Raw genomic sequence first — 16,328 nt, 5'->3', positions numbered from 1 at the left:
CAAGGAAAACGACCTGTTATACATCACAGAATGTCAACTTGAAGGACTGTGATTTCTCATCAGAAAATATAGAGACCAGAAAAGAATGGAATAACATCTTTAAAGCATTAAAGGAAAAGACCAAACCAGGATATTATATCCTTAAAGCAAAGATATCCTTAAAGATTGAAAGCCAAACAAAACCCAAAATGAAGGCTGATGGAGATGAGAGAAAACTAGGAGAATTCATCACCAGACAATTTGCTATAAAAATATTACATGAAAGGAACTTCTTCAGGCTGAAGTGAAATGACACAAGAAAGAAGTAAGCTTGCAACTTCAGGAACAAAAGAAGGGCAACAAAAATGGCAAGTATCTGGAAAAATTATCCTCTTACATTATTTTATATATGTATGACTTTTTTTTTTTTTTGGCCGCGCCTGCATGGCTTGCGGGATCTTAGTTCCCCTACCAGGGATTGAACCCGGGGCCCCAGCAGTGAAAGTGCTGAGTCCTAACCACTGGACTACCAGGGAATTCCCTGTATATGTATGAAAAAAGGATACCACAGTCTCAGAGGGTGGCGTTCAAGTCATATAAAGGTGACACATATGACAACTATAACAAAGAGTGGAAGGTAAAAGAATCTATATGGATGTAAGGCTTCTGAATTTTATTTAATTGGTAAAATATTAACTCTAGACTGTGAAACAATATGTATACATAGTGTTATTCCAAGAACAATTAAAAAATGACAAACTCAAGAAAACTGGGTAACCTCAACAGTCCTATATTTAGGAATTGTGGACAAGATAGCTAAAACGTTCACATACGTGTTTTGTGAAAAGTTTTTCTCTTGGTTAATTGCCTAGGAGTGGGTTTTGGGGTCATATGGTAAGTATGGCCCTCTCAGCCAGCCCTGGCCACCACTTCAGGTGTCACCCCAGCAGGATCTGGGTGGTGTGGGCACTTCTGTTCTTAGCGGCTCTCCCCTCCGGTGCCGCCAGGGGAAAGGGCAGGAGGACGCAGAGGCGCTGCTGCCAAAGCTGCCGCCTCTTGTGGGAGCTGCACAGCCAGCAACCTTGCTCCACTTTGCTGGGCAGGGAACCCGTCCAGCACAGTTAGTTCCCCCGACAGCACTGGGGCCCGGCCAGGGGAGAAGGGCCAGCTGTCCTGCCAAGAAGCTCATCACCCTCAAGGCAAACACCTCCAACCCTCAGACCCCGGGAGATTCAGAAGCGCCAGACGGTCCAGGGGCGCATCCTCACCTGGGCGCCCCAGGGCCTCACATGTCCTCTGCGCATGCGCCACCCCTCCCTAACCTTTTGCGCCCCGCGAACGCGCGCCCATTCTTCGCTCACAGGTTCCAGAGCTCCGTCCCAGCAACAGGCCAAACAGTGCGCGCTTCGCCTTTGGCCGAGTTGGCAGCTGAAGGAGAGCGCTCAGAGCCCAGCTCTCTGTCCAAGGACCGACCTCACCCAAGTTCTCTAGGGGCAGTTACCTAGGCAGGCCCTGCCCCTCACCCCCGCCCAGGGCACTGGGGGACCAGCACCTCCCAGGAGGGCTCGGCCGCCCCCAGCCCGCTCGCCGCGCCCACCGACTTCCCGTGGCCGGCCTGGGTCACCCAGCTGTCCATGGCCCGCTATCCACTCGCGGGCCAGCCCACAAGTGTCCAGTGACTCTGCATCTGCGCTTTGCCACAGAGTCTCTGAGACCACATTGCAGCATCCCGCAGACCCTGCGCTCCTTTCTGGGGGTCCTTATCGCCATCTGCAGGCGAGGCCATCGGAAGAAGGCGGTGATGGGTGCTCACACCTCCACGATGTCCCGCAGCTCAGTGTCTGCAGTGGACACAGTCACTGTCAGTGTGGCGCGGGGGCAGCCAGTGCCGCCCACGACACCCAGGTGTGTCCCGAACAGTAGTCGGTGCACAGAGAAGACGGCATTGAGGGCCCTGGGAGAGAGCGGGAAAGGGATGGCCAAGCAGGAGGAAGTCCCCACAGTCACCGGGAAGAATGACGACCGGAGAAGCGGCCCCGATGGCACCGGGGGCACACGATCTGCATTTAGGCCCCTGGGGGTCTCTTTCTTCGTGCCCAGGCCTGGACCTCTGCAGATACACCTCGACGCCAAGAGCGCAGAAAACAGCTACAAGAGGAAACTATAGGCAGGCACTTTTCCATCTCATTCAATAGTCTTCTAGACCTGACTTTAAGTATTCCTTTGTATGGATGGACTACAAATTATCTAACCCATTTCCTATTGTTGGATGTTCAGTTTGTCTCAAAAAAGTGATTTTTTTTTTGGCTAATTTAAGCAACAATTGGGAGAACATACATACTTAGAAATCTTTGTTTCTCTGAATTATTTCATTAGAGTAAAATCCTAAGAGTGAAGTTATTAAGTCCAAGTATATGAACATGTTATGGTTTCTACTATAAAATTGACAAATTTCCCTCTAGAAAGAGGGAACAACAGATATTTACTGAGCAACTGCTATGTGTCAGGAATTGGGGATTTGGAGCCAGCAAACCCAGAGGTAGTCCTCATCCTCAGGGCGCTCCCTGCCTGGGTGGCGGGGGGCGGAAATGCAGGTGAACGAAATAACCACAAAGTACATATGTGCTGTGGTCAGTGCTGTAAAATCAGGGTAGATCTGTCCTCCTGTGTCCGGTTTACTTCACTTAGCATGACGTCCTCCAAGTTCATCCATGTTGTAGCAAATGGCAGGATTTCCTTCTTTTTTTTTTTTTTTTTTTTACTATTGAATAATATACTACTCACATCAGAAATCTCAAAAAGTCAAACTCATAGAGGCAGAGAGTAGAATGGTGGTTACCAGGGCGGTGGAGGGAGGGGGAAATGGGACATTTTGATCAAAGGGCACATAGTTTTATTCAAGATGAATAAATCCTAGAGGGTAGATGAATAAAATGATCAGTAGATGAATATCTCTACTGTACAGCAAAGTCCCTATAGTTAACAATACCGTATTCTATACTTAAAAATTTGTTAATTTTATGTTAAAAGTTCCTATCTCACGCGCATGCACGCATACACGCATGCGCGCGCGCACACACACACACACACACACACACACACACACAAAGAGGGAGGGAAGAAACTTTTAGATGTGATGGTTATGTTTGTGGTGTGTTTATGGTGATGGTGTCATGGGTGTATACTTCAAACTCATCAGGATGTATACATTACAAATGTACAGGTTTTTTGGTATATCAATCATTACTTCAGTTTGAAAAATAAATAAAATTTTCAAAAAAGCAAGGTAGACCTGGGAATTGGCTTAATGGGTTGGTGGTGGTGGTCAAGGCAGGCTTCCCTGAGGAGGTGACGTGGGGTTGAGCCCTGAGGGTTGAGCAGGAGATCACAATGGAGGTTAGGGAGGTAGGGCCAGGTTACATAGGACCCTGGAAGACTTGGTAAGACACTTGAACTTGGTCCTAAGAACGTGAGTAATTTCAGCAGTAGGGGGACGTGTGTGTGCGCGTTGGGGGAAGATGCTCTAAGGCCAGTAGTGATGGCATTGGAGCGACGTCCTCGGCCCCAGGCAAGGTCCTGACCACGGGGTGCCAACCCCCCCCTCTTCCCCACTGTAGGGCTCAAGATGACAGGAGTGGAGTGCGTGGAGGGCATGGCCTCGGGCCTGTACCAAGAGGTCTTTGCCGCCGTGGTCTCTCTCATCAACAGGTAATGGCAACCTTCGCCCGGTTACAGAGGCGGCCTCTTTGCAGTGTATGAACGAGCCCAAGCCCGGGGAGTTTAGCAGAGTGGGGTTTTGTTGAGCTGGAGAGGGGGTTGTTGAGCCATGTCTTATGGTGCTGGGTTTAAATTCCACCTTGGCACCCGTGGGCTGTGTGACTTTGGCGAATCAGTTCACCTCTCTGACCTCCCCTTCTGCATCTGTAAAAATGGCTCTTTCCTTCAGGGTCACTGCAAGGATTAAAAGAAATCACTAAAAAATTAAACAATAAAGTAAAAAAAGAAGTAGTGTCTGTAAACAACTCTTCCTAATCGTGATCATAAAATACTGCAGGTATCTGCAGGTAGTACGGCCGGGAGCCTCTGTCCTCTACCGTGCTGAGTGCTGCTCTGAGCCCTGGGGAACCTTTAAGCAGTTCCAGTGAGGCCAAACCAGATCTGGGCCAAGGGCTTCCCTCCCTCCTCTGTGAAATCAGGAGGCGTAATTAGGCTTCTGGCATCCTGTTAAGGGGATGAGGCTGGCGTGTAGCAACAGTGCAAGTGGGGTTCTCCACAGACACAGAATCGGCTCCCTCTCTTGCTGCTGGAGTAATTACCCTCTGAGACCACAGACACATTATCTAGAAACCAGGGGGATCATGCGTGCTTAGGGGAAGAAGTATTTATTGGTGAACTGCCAGTGGAGGGCGGCTGCTTCAGCCTGCAGAGGGTGGCTGCTTCCTGGTTGGTTCTGGGAGCCTGCCTCCATAAAATGGGTGTATTGGTGATAACGATACCCACTGTGCTTACGTTTATGAGCACCTAGCAGGCGTCTGGCTTTCTGAACATTAACTGATTTAATCTTCATGCATGTCTATGTGGTGGCTGATCTTATTGGCCCCATTTTACAGATGGAAAACCTCAGCAAATAAAAGCAAAGAGCTCAGGTTCAAACTAAGGGCCCTCCAAAGTGTATAGCTGGTCATGCTAATGATAATAATAGCAGAAAACACTTACCGCTTTACCACGTTCAGAGCCGTGGATGTCTTATCACATCCAACCCTCCCAACGGCCTTCTAAGTTCATCTCCATCATTAGCCCTTTCACAGCTGAGTTTCAGAGAGGTCAGGCAACTCTCCCAAGACACACAGCCCCTCCGTGGCTGAGCGAGGGTTGGAGCCCACATGTGACTTTCTCCAGAGTCTCTTAACTCCTGCTTTTTGATGTGAATAATCCCTTCTCTGTCCCCCTGATAGATTTGTCGAGAGGCTCCAAGGAGGTGATGGCTTGAGAGATCTTTGTAAACTGAGGCAGGCACTGAACAAAATTGTTTTTCTATAGCAGTGTGTCACTAAGCAAGAAAAGGAGACTCTAGTCCTAACTTTATAGCCGATTTGTGGTGCGACTTTAAGCAAGTCATTTCTCCGCTCTGGGCCTGGTAGAGAGAGCACGTTTCCTGAAGGCCTGTGGTGTCCATGGGAGGCACTTTCCATACTTAAACTCCTTCTCTTCTTACTGCAGCCCCTGGGGTCATCCTACTCATCCCTACCACCATTTAACAGTGGGGGAACCCATGCTCAGAGAGGTTAAGTAACTTTCCCAAGGTCACACAGCCTGCAAGTGGTGAGATCTGCTGGATCTGCAGACCCGCCCAGCATGCTGCTCCGGTTTCTCCATCTCTGTGATGCAGGGGTGCGGGAGGCTTGGACCAGCAGGGTTCTAAGAGTCCATGTCCTCTCGGGGCCCCTCTCCTTTCCCCCCAGATCCTTCTCCTCCCACCACCTCTCCATGGCCTCCATCATGGTGGTGGACTCTCCAGGCTTTCAGAACCCCCGGCACTAGGGCAAAGACCGGGCCGCCACCTTTGAGGAGCTGTGCCACAATTACGCTCACGAGCGCTTGCAGCTGCTTTTCTACCAGCGGACCTTTGTCTCAACGCTGGAGCGATTCCGAGAGGTACGGCTGGGCTGGGGCGGGGCCTTCGCAGGGCCTCAGTGAGGGCGTGAGGCTGGGCAGGGCAGGGGAGGGGGTGGTCGTCTGGTCCTCCGGTAGGTTTTAGCTTCATCCTGTCTGGTCCGTCGATGATTAAAACCCAAACTCCAGGCCTGGCTCCTGGGCCTCTGCTGCTCCCCTGTCTCCCTCTACAGCCCAGTCTCCAGCCACGGCCCCTGCGCCTTACAGTCCAGAACTTGGGGTTCCCCAGGCCTCGCTCCCACAGCTGTCCCTTGTTTGTGCTGACCTCTTCCTCCTCGCCCACATACCCAAGCTGAATCCTCCTCCAACAGTTAGTTTGCATCTTCCCCGTGGAAGGCCCTTCGTGCCCGGTTGTGGGTGAAAATAGTGGGTTTGCACACCTTTTGGATCATAATGTGGGAGCATCTAGGAAAAGTGAAGATGCAGTTCCCTTTCTACGAGGCCCCCCGGAGAAACTCTGTATATGTGAACCAGGAAACCTGTGCAGGCACGTCCCTGCCTGCCCTCCTTTACTTATACTTAAAAAAATTTTTTGAACTATAACATTTACACAGATGAGTGCCTGAATCAGAAGTGTACAGCTTAGTGAATTTGTCCAACCATGCACACTCATTGCAGCTACCACCCAGGATAAAAGGAGAGAACATCGCCAGCACCCCAGACGACCCCTAGCATCTGCTCCCTCCTTCCTCCCTGAAGGGGACCCCTTTGGCTCCAGCAAGTGCTAATGGCAAAATATGAGAAATGATCATATTGTTCATTAGTAGGATAATGGGTATTGAAATTATGGTCATTTCTTTGGTTGGAGCCCACACAGCAATAAACATGGAAACATCAATATGAATAAATCTTAAACACATGGCATTGCTGAGACCTGGGGTCTCACTCTAACTCTGTCACTTATTGGCTGTGTGGCCTTAGGAAAGTCACTCACCCTCTCTGAACCTCAATTTCATCACATGTAAAATAGAAATAGCAATACTCCTGTATCAGTTACCATTTCCCGCAATAATTCTGCATAATAAACTATCCCAACACATAGTAGCTTAAAAAATAACCTTTTGTTATTGCTCGCAGGTCTCTGGGTTGCCTAGGTAGCTCTTCTGGTCTTGGCTGGGAGAGCATGTGCCTGTGGTCAGAGGCAGGTTGGGTAGGTGGCTCTTGGCTGGCTCTCCCCTGTGTCTGGGGGTCAGCTGGCCATGAGCTGATCCAGGCAGCCCTTTGGCTAGGATGACTCACCTGTGTTCCAGGAGTGCCCTGTCCTCCAGCAGGTTAGCTCAGGCTGTTCTCGTGGCGCTGGGCAGGGGTCCAAGAGAGCGAGCAGGAGTGCTCAGGGCCCCTTGGGACCGAGACTTGGAACTGGCAACGTCACCTCTGCTGTATTCAGTTGGTCACAGAAAGTCCAAGGCTGAGCCCTGACTCACGGGGCGGGGAAATGGCGTCCACTTTTTGATGGGAGAAACTTCCATATCTGTACAGAGAGTGTGGATACGGGGAAGGGGAGAGGTGGCGGTTATTTTCACGATCATTTTTACCGTACTGCCTAAAGGTGCTATTTGGAGCATTTGATGAAGAGGGATAGAAAATGCGTAATCTGTATTAGGCATTCCACATATGGTAGCAGCCATCTTTTTTTTTTTCCCATAATATTTCACTTATTTCTGATGATCAAAGTAAAACATTTTTTTATTTAAAAACTGGAAAGTGCGTATAAGTGTCAAGAAGCAGAAAACACAATCTCTTTTAGCCCCACCACCCAGAGGCAACCACTGTTACCACTGTCTGTATCTTATACCAGCCATTTTTCCATATATGGTCTTCTCTACAGATTTCCCATCCATCTGTACACACGAGTTTGTAGTGTTTTTCCTCATAACATTATGTTATTCACATTTCCTCACTCCATTCACAGCTCTTAGTAAGGATGCATGTTTGTGGTTATGTCTGATTCTATCTGAACTCTCTTTTGGCCGTCTGGGTTATTTCCACGTTTATGCTGTTATAAACAACACTGTGATGAACATCTTTGAGCATAGCATTATCTGGATGTTTCTGGTTACTTTTATATGCCAACTGTTATCATCCATAGTTTTTTTGCTCCATCCAGCACCCAGCACTCAGCCCAGCACTCATTAGGTACTCAGTAAACATTAGAAAAGTTTGCCCTGAATTATCAGTTCCTGATAAAGCTCTCACCATGATTGCTGACCACCCTGAGGAACAATATTAGGATATTATTGGGATGCTGGTCTGTATCCTTTCTTCTCACACAAAGGCTAAGGGGTGATGATAAAAAACAAATAAACAAAGAACCCGATTAAAAATGGGCAAAGGGGGCTTCCCTGGTGGCGCAGTGGTTAAGAGTCCGCCTGCCAGTGCAGGGGACACGGGTTCGCGCCCCGGTCCGGGAAGATCCCACGTGCCGCAGAGCGGCTAGGCCCGTGAGCCACAACTGCTGAGCCTGCGCGTCTGGAGCCTGTGTGCTCCGCAACAAGAGAGGCCACGATAGTGAGAGGCCCGCGCACCGTGATGAAGAGGGGCCCCCGCTCACCGCAACTGGAGAAAGCCCTCGCACAGAAACGAAGACCCACCACAGCCTAAATAAATTAATTAATTAATTAATTTTTTTAAAAAAATGGGCAAAGGAGTTGAATAGATATTTCTCCAAAGAAGATATACAGATGGTCCATAAATACACGAAAAGATGTTCAGCATCACTAGTTCAGGGAAATGCAAATCAAAACCACATTGAGATACCATTTCACACCCACTAGACTAAAGAAAGTAAGAAGTGTTGGGGAGGATGTAGAGAAGCTGGAACCCTTGTGCACAATAAAAATGGTGCAGCTGCTGTGGAATACAGTATGGTGTTTTCTCAAAAAATTAAAAATAGAACTATCATTTGATCCAGCAATTCCACTTCTGGGTATCTACCCAAAAGAATTTCAAGCAAGGTCTTGAAGAGATATTTGTACGCCCATGTTCACAGCAGTATCGTTTGTAATAGCCAAAAGGTAGAAACAACCCAAGTGTCCATCAGTGAATGAATGGATAAAGAAATGTGATCTATTCACACAAGGGGCTATTATTCAACCATAAAAAGGAAGGAAATTCTGACACATGCTACGACTGGATGAACCTTGAGGACATTATGCTAAGGGTGCAATAACCCAGTCACAAAAGGACAAATCCTGTACGATTCTGTTCATATAAGATATTTATAGTAGTCAGATTCATAGACACAGAAATAGGGAGAGGGAAATGGGGAGTTAGTGTTTAATGGGTGCAGAGTTTCAGTTTTGCAAGGTGAGAAACGTTTTGGAGATGGATGGTAGTGACAGTTACACAACAGTGTGAATGTACTTTACACCAATGAACCATGCACTTAAAAATGATTTAAATGTTAAATTTTATGCCACGTCTACTCTTACCACAATTAAAAAATAATGATAAAAAATGGCCAAAGTGTGACGATGAAAGTCCTCACTTTTCTTTCCTCCTTCAGAAGCTTCTTCCCCTTCAGCTCATGGAAGGAGCTAACGCTGAACTTCTGTGACTTTCTAGGAAGATGTTCCTGTGCAGTTTGACCTCCCGGAGCCGTCCCTGGGGACCAGGGTGGCTGCTGTGGATCAGAGTCCCTCACAGGTAACACGGCCTCTCAGATGCTGCACGGCCTTTTTAGAAATCCTGGCAGATTTGAGCCTTTGAGCTACTAGATCTCAAAGCTGCCGGCACCTAGCATGACCCAGGGATTGTTAAAAACACTGACGCCTGGGACCCACACCCCGATTCTGCGTTGATTGGTCTGGGGGGTGTGGCCTGGGCAAAGAATATTTAAATCCCATCAGGTTGAGAATCTGAGTCTGCGTCTTAGAACGCACCCACACCTGGACTGTGGTCTGAGCTGAGGGGAGTCCAGGGCCGGTGCCCAGAGGTCTCCAGCCACTGTCACCTGGAAAGATGGGGTGTTCAGACGATGGTGCTGTGCCCAGCAGAGACCGGGACAGTAGGGGCCCCTGGGGGATGGAGAGCGGGGGTGATGGTGGATCCAGGCTCTTGAGCTCCTTGGAGGCAGACAGGCTTTAGTTTGGGGGATACCTGAGTCTTTATCTCCCTTTCCCCAGCCCCAGACCCCACTGTGCTGACCCCAGATCTGCACCTATGCTCAACCGTCTCCCAGAGCTGCCCTCGGCCATTGCGCATCTTGGTGTGAAAATGCTTGGGCCATGGAACTTGCTGGGCTCCGGTCCGATCTTGGTGACCTTGGGCACGTCACTTACCCTCTCCAAGCCTCAGCTTCCTCATCACCCAAGTGGGAACAATAGATGGTATCCACTGGGTTGTCGTGAATACCCGTGGTATCTGGCACGTAAAGCCCCTGCAGGGTGTGTGGCACACAGTAGGTGTCCCGCAGGTTGCATTTCTCCTGCACTTGGACACCTTGTCCTGGTCCCTTGGCTTCTCTGGGCTCACAGCGGGCTGTACCTGCCCCTGCAAAGCTCTCTCAGTCTGTGAGCCCAGCCAGCCCTTCACACCTGCTGCTGCTTCTTGCTGGCACCTCTCGGGCTGGTTCCCCGTCCCTGTCCTGCTTCCTCACCTGGGAGGGGCAGGCCTGAAGGGACCACCCGGGCAGTGCAAGGAGGGAAGGACCATGGTATCCCCGGGACCCCTGGGCAGTGGCTGGAACAGCTACCTTCTGGGGATGGGCTGACTGTAGGTTTCAACCCCAGCAAATAAGGCCAAGGTGAATATTCAGGATACCTGGGATCCAGGTCCACTTCTGCCCCTGGGCCTCTCTATGTGACCCTGGACGTGTCCCTTCCCCTCTCTGGACCCCTCTCAGTGGGGTGTGGGCTAATATTCCTGAATTAGGGTGACCAACTGTGCTGGTTTGCCAGGGGCTTTGCTGGCCTCAGCACTGAAATCCTTACATCCTGGGAAGCCCCTGGCCCCAGGCACACTGGGACCGTTGGCCATCATATGCATCACATTCCCACTTTAACCACTTGGCACCATTTTCAGATGTGTCAGCCCACTGTGGGCCCTCGGATAAGTCCCGTAGACTCTCCAGACCTCTTTCAGTTTCCTGTATGCAAAGCGTCAGGGTCGCGTGGATGGTCTCTGACACTGGTGGCTAGATTTAGAATTCCGCGTCTGTGCCGCTGAACCAACTTCACCTTCTCTAAGACATGCTTTGGGAACTTTTTTTTTTTCCCTCAAGATTTTAGTTTAAAAAAATACTAAGACTTCTAAGAGGAAGTGATGTGGATGGGATTAATCCTTTCATGTTTGGCTGTGCACGAATAGACCAGCTGCCTGTGTGGAGCCAGAGATGTGTAGTTTACAGAGTGCTTGCCCTTATTAAACCCTCACGACAGCCCTCGGAGGAAAGTATTACCAGTCTCCATCTTGCAAAAGAGGAAAAATGAGGCTCAGAGAGGTGCAGTTAAGTTGCCCAAGGTCACCCTGGAAATGAAGACAGAGGCAGGATCTGGACCCCTGGTAACCAAGAGATTGTTTGTTTTGTGGCTTCGACACTGAGAGTCTTGCAGTGAGTGGGAGTGTGGGGTATAGGGAGTGTGGATCTAGGCCTGTGATGCCTGGGAGGCAGGTCCCCCGACTCCCACGGGTGGGAAGAGAAACGGTCTCCGTCAGGGGATCAGGACTCCTCAGTGTATCCTGATCTCCTGCCAGGTCCGCTTGCCAGCCGGAGGAGGTACTGAGGATGCCAGGGGCCTCTTCTGGGTCCTGGATGAGGAGGTCCGGGTGGAGGGCTCCGGGGACGGCGTGGTGCTCGAGCGCCTCTGTGCCGCCTTTGAGAAGAAAGGTGCTGAAGCTGAAGGTGAGGGAGCAAGGGGGGGGCGGGGTGCTGAGTCCAGCCTGGGGTTAGAATCTGTCTTTGTCAAAGCCCTGACAAGGCCTGCACAGCAGGGTGGGGAAGTCTGAGTGCAGAAACGTCTGTGCATGTGCCTGGGTGAGCTTTCATTCATTTGTGTGTTCATTCGTTCATGTATTCCTCAAGTGTCCTGAGCAGCTACCGTGTGCTGGGTACCATGCTATATGGCGGCAAACGCACTGATGGGATCTGTGTCCTTGCTGGGGGGAGTCGGGGACGGGGGAGATGACAAGCTAACACATAAGCGCATGTGTGGCCGCTGAGCCTGAGATGGCAGACTGGGGTTTGGTGGTGGGCAGCAGGCAGACCTCATTTCTCTGGGAGCCGGGGGCCCTCAGGGGGAGAGGTGTGCCGGTGAATCTGACAGAGAGCAGGGAGCGCAGTACAGGACAAGGCGGGAGATGTCATCTGGGCTCAGACCTCAAGCCCTTGCAGGCCTCACAGAAAACGTTGGTCTTAACCCAAGAGCAATGAGAAGCCATGAAGGATTCTAGGCAGCGGGGGGTATGGTCAGATTCATGTCCTAGAAAGTTCACCCAGACTGCAGTGTGGAGACACGATAGGAAGGAGGCCAGGGAGGTGAGAGCGGAGCTGCCTGCGCCGGGGAGGTGGGCAGACTCTGGAGGTACCGAGCAGGCAGCGTCCCCAGCACCGGGTGATGGGCTGGATTGGCAGGAGGAAAAGTGCGAGGGGAGATGGACACTTCGAGCTGGGACAGTGAGATCAGAGACCACAGGGTTTGGCACGTGTCAGCCTCAAGTTCAAGTCCGGCTATTCGTATTTTCACCAACGTGGCACCAAACAAATCTCACATAGTCTTGAACAATGGGGTTGGAGCTCGCCCTGGCCTCCCTTTCACCAGAATTTCCGCTGCTGTGATTGGGTGAGAGGATGTACCTGTGGAGCTTTGTCGTCAGCTGCCAGGTGTGATGTCATTGATGAAGCCAAGGCTGTGGATGCGACGAAGACTATCATCCCTGTCGTTCCAGGGGCTGGAGGAATGCTGTCCGCACTCCACGCAGGGCCCATGCTCTGAGCTTTGTGCAACATCTGGTAGAATTCTGTCACGTATTTGGAGGTCGATATTCTTACCCCCCAGGATGAGGAAAGTGAGCTCCAGAGAGAGGCTTGTAGAGACGCTTGTCTAAGATCACCCAGAGGGTGAGTGTCAGAAGGCAGATTCAACACAAGCCTTGTCTGGATCTAAACCTCTGTGAGCCCCCCTCACCTGGACACCCCCAGGCACGTAAGAAGACAAGTACACTCTGAGGTCTTTTAGGTCCTAAGTGACATGGTGGTCCGGATGTGGGCTCATTCATTCACTGGTTCATTCAACAGATATTTCAGGAGCACCTCAAATGTGGTGGCCACCGCCCTAGGCCAGGAAATACATCTGTGAACAAAACAGAAATCTCCACCCCAAGGGACTGACATTCTAGCAGAGGAGATGTATGATAAAGCAAAAAAAAAAAAAAAAAAAAAAAAATCTGTAAGATGTTGAGGACCACAGTTCTGGTTTAGATCACTAAAGGAATGAGGGTTGTCAGTGAAAATGGCCAGGGATTCAGCCCTGGGATGGCTCAGAACCTTCACTGCAGTGGGCGGACTTCTGTGGTATAAGTGTTCGCCAGTCTGTGAGTCACCCACCCACCAGTTATGGGATTTGATTTTACTCTGATTGCGCCCCTCCTACCGTCTCATTGTGGCTTCTCCTTTGTCTTTCGATGAGAGGGTGTTAGAACACATCCCTGGACCCAGGGCAGTACGAAGTGTATTATGGTTAGACCCGAGGACTCAGCGGGCCCGTAACTTTGGTCTGTTCTCTCCTGTCTACCTTCCTACGTCTCCAGCTGTCAAGATTTGACAGTCGAACCAGCGGATGTGATGTGTTCAAAGCATTTGCTTCTGATGTCAGATAAGCTCCTTTCCCACATCTAATTTCTCTGTAAAAGCAGAATTGTCGTGTTATTATGTGTATTGTAATAATGCTGCTTAGACTTTTTAGGTTAGAAAACTGGTGGCTTGCCAAAGACCTCCAATATAGAAAATGTCAGTCTCTAGCACTGTCCCATGTGACTTGAGGGGGAAACCTAGATAATACCAGACGGTCACACGCTATCTATTTCATTCCTGCCACAGGATTAGCTGTGTAAGTCGGGAAGTCTGTAGGTTTACAGGTGGGTAGTAAACGCCCTGTTACCTGCCAAAGATGAGTATCCGTGGTTTGCTCTAAGGCAGGGTTTCTCAACCAAGGCATTGACTTTTGGGGCCAGATAAACCTTTGCTGTGGTGTGTGAGTCCTGTGCATCGTAGAGTGTTTAGCAAGGTCCCGACCTCTACTCACTAGGTGCCCGTAACATTCCCTCTCTCTCCTCCCAGTTGTGACAACCAAAATCACCTTCAGACTTTCCCAGATGTCCCCTGGGGGGCACACTTGCACTCAGTGAGAAGCAATGGACTCAAGGCTACCAATATCTTTGAGGTAGACTTGACGTCCTGTTGTAAAAGACATACTCATTCTCCTGTTTTTATTTTGGAAATTAGATGCCACCGTTCATGATCCTTATTCAGATGTCTGTAATTAAGTTTAGTCAGACTACCCACTCACAGGTGGGACACTGAGACAGAGGGAAACAGCTTGTCCAAGTCACATGGGCACATCCCTTGCCTCCTAAGAAAACGTGTCACAAGTGAAAGCAAGCTGGCTCTTGTAATGTTGACAAGTCTTTTTTTTTTTAAACAAATGTGCCAGTTTTAGAGTTGTTCTTTGCCCTCTAACCTTTTGGAGGGCTTACATAGCCTTCAAGCTTCTAAAGAAACGAACTGGGGCACTCTTTCCCAAGCAGGAAGCAGTTTCACTGGCAGTGTGTGAGAGGCCTTGGGGACTTGGAGGATGAACACTTGTCGAAACAGGGTTTATCCCGATATGCTAGAGTAAGGCTCAGTGCACCACACCGGTGTTATCAGGTGGTGTTGGTCAAATAAGTAGTACTACAGAGAGAATCTTACTTTAGTCAATTTCAAGTTTTGAGAGCTCACTATGTTTTTTAAAACAGATATTAAATACATGCATTTGGTAAAACAGTACAAAAGGCTGTTTGGTACATAGCAGCCAAAGAAAAACAATGTGGCTATTCCGTGCTGAGCTATGCTGTGAGCATTATCAAATAGATACTGGATTCTGAGGCCTTTGTTCAGGAACAAAAAAGAATATAAAATATCTCATTACCACAACTAAGGAGCTGGCCTGTGGCAACTAAGACCCGGCACAATTAACTAACTAACTAACTAACTAACTAACTAACTGACTGTTTTTTAAAATCTCATTAATAGGTATTTAATATGATTTTTTAAAATTTATTTATTTATTTTATTTATTTATTTCTGGCTGCGTTGGGTCTTCCTTGCTGCGTGCGTGCTTTCTCCAGTTGCGGTGAGCGGGGGCTACTCTTCGTTGCGGTGCGTGGGCTTCTCATTGCGGTGGCTTCTCTTGTTGCGGAGCACGGGCTCTAGGCGCGCGGGCTTCAGTAGTTGGGGCACGAGGACTCAGTAGTTGTGGCTTTTGGGGTCTAGAGGGCAGGCTCAGTAGTTGTGGCGCACGGGCTTCATTGCTCTGCGGCGTGTGGGAACTTCCCGGACCAGGGCTTGAACCCTTGTCCCCTGCATTGGCAGGCGGATTCTTAACCACTGCGCCACCAGGGAAGCCCAGGCTCCAACCTTTTTAAAAACGTGTTCCTTCCACCTTCATGGAGCAGGCGTAGGGGATGGGGAGGAGTGAGAACCCGATTGGCAGGGGTCCGGTCGCAACCCCGGAAGGGGACGGGGGAGGATCTAAGAGGTGGCACCGGGCCACAGTCGACCCCCAGTGACAGCTAACAGCTGCACTGCTGCCCCTTCCTGCCCCAGGACCTGAGCTCAGGTCCCAGGGCGGCTGGAGAAACGCACTGTTTTTGGTGAGATGCTCTTACTTACTGTGTAGAGCTGCTCCGGCTGCCCCGGCGACCACACCCCTGCAGGGCCCTGTGCCCGTCCTCCCTGCCCCCTGCCCAGGGCTCGGAGAACAGCAGTCTCTGTGGGGCAACCTGCTTCCAAGTCCTTCAGTGACCACGGAGGACTGGGAACGGGCTGGGCTGCCGGGGAGCCTGGGCATCCAACACCTGAGCTCAGCCCTGGGGGCTCACGTGAGGGTAGGGGCTGGGGGGAGCGGGCGGTGAGCGGAGGGGCCTCCAGCCGGCGTCAGCCTGGGCCCTGGACCCAGGGAGAGGCCTCACCCTCTCCGTCCTGACCTGCCGCTCGGGAACCCTTTGGCCCACCAGCCCGAGGCCTGTGGCGCCCGCCACGGACTGCCTGGCACACGGCTGGGGTGCCAACGCCACACCTGGATTTTGCACGGGGACCATCTGGGGGCTCGGTGCACGGGAAGACAAGCAGCCCCCAGGCCCCGACACGCCCCTTCCATATCCATCGAGAGGTGCCTGATGGAAGGCCGGCTGTGCTCCTTTTCAAGCCGCAGGGAATTCACATGGACAGCTCTCCCGGCCAGGGGGTGCCTGCCCACCGGCTCTGGGCCTGCGACCAGCCCAGAACACAGAAGGCACAGAAGTGGGTGCAGGGAGCTGAGCCGGGTCTGCAGAAGGGCAGACATCACAGCCTGGTCCACAACCGACTGGCCTAGGGCGGGTGAGAACGGGCGGGCAGGCTGAGGGGAGGACAGAGCGTGGCACGGCCTGCCCGCCTGGGCCACGGGGAGAAGGTCGGGGCGCCGCCCGCGCCCTCGCTC

The sequence above is a fragment of the Eubalaena glacialis genome, chromosome 15 (genome assembly GCF_028564815.1).
Source record: "Eubalaena glacialis isolate mEubGla1 chromosome 15, mEubGla1.1.hap2.+ XY, whole genome shotgun sequence".
NCBI classification, from domain to species: domain Eukaryota; kingdom Metazoa; phylum Chordata; class Mammalia; order Artiodactyla; family Balaenidae; genus Eubalaena; species Eubalaena glacialis.
The sequence above is the reverse complement of the archived record's forward strand: the minus strand, read 5'-3'. Positions refer to the sequence as shown.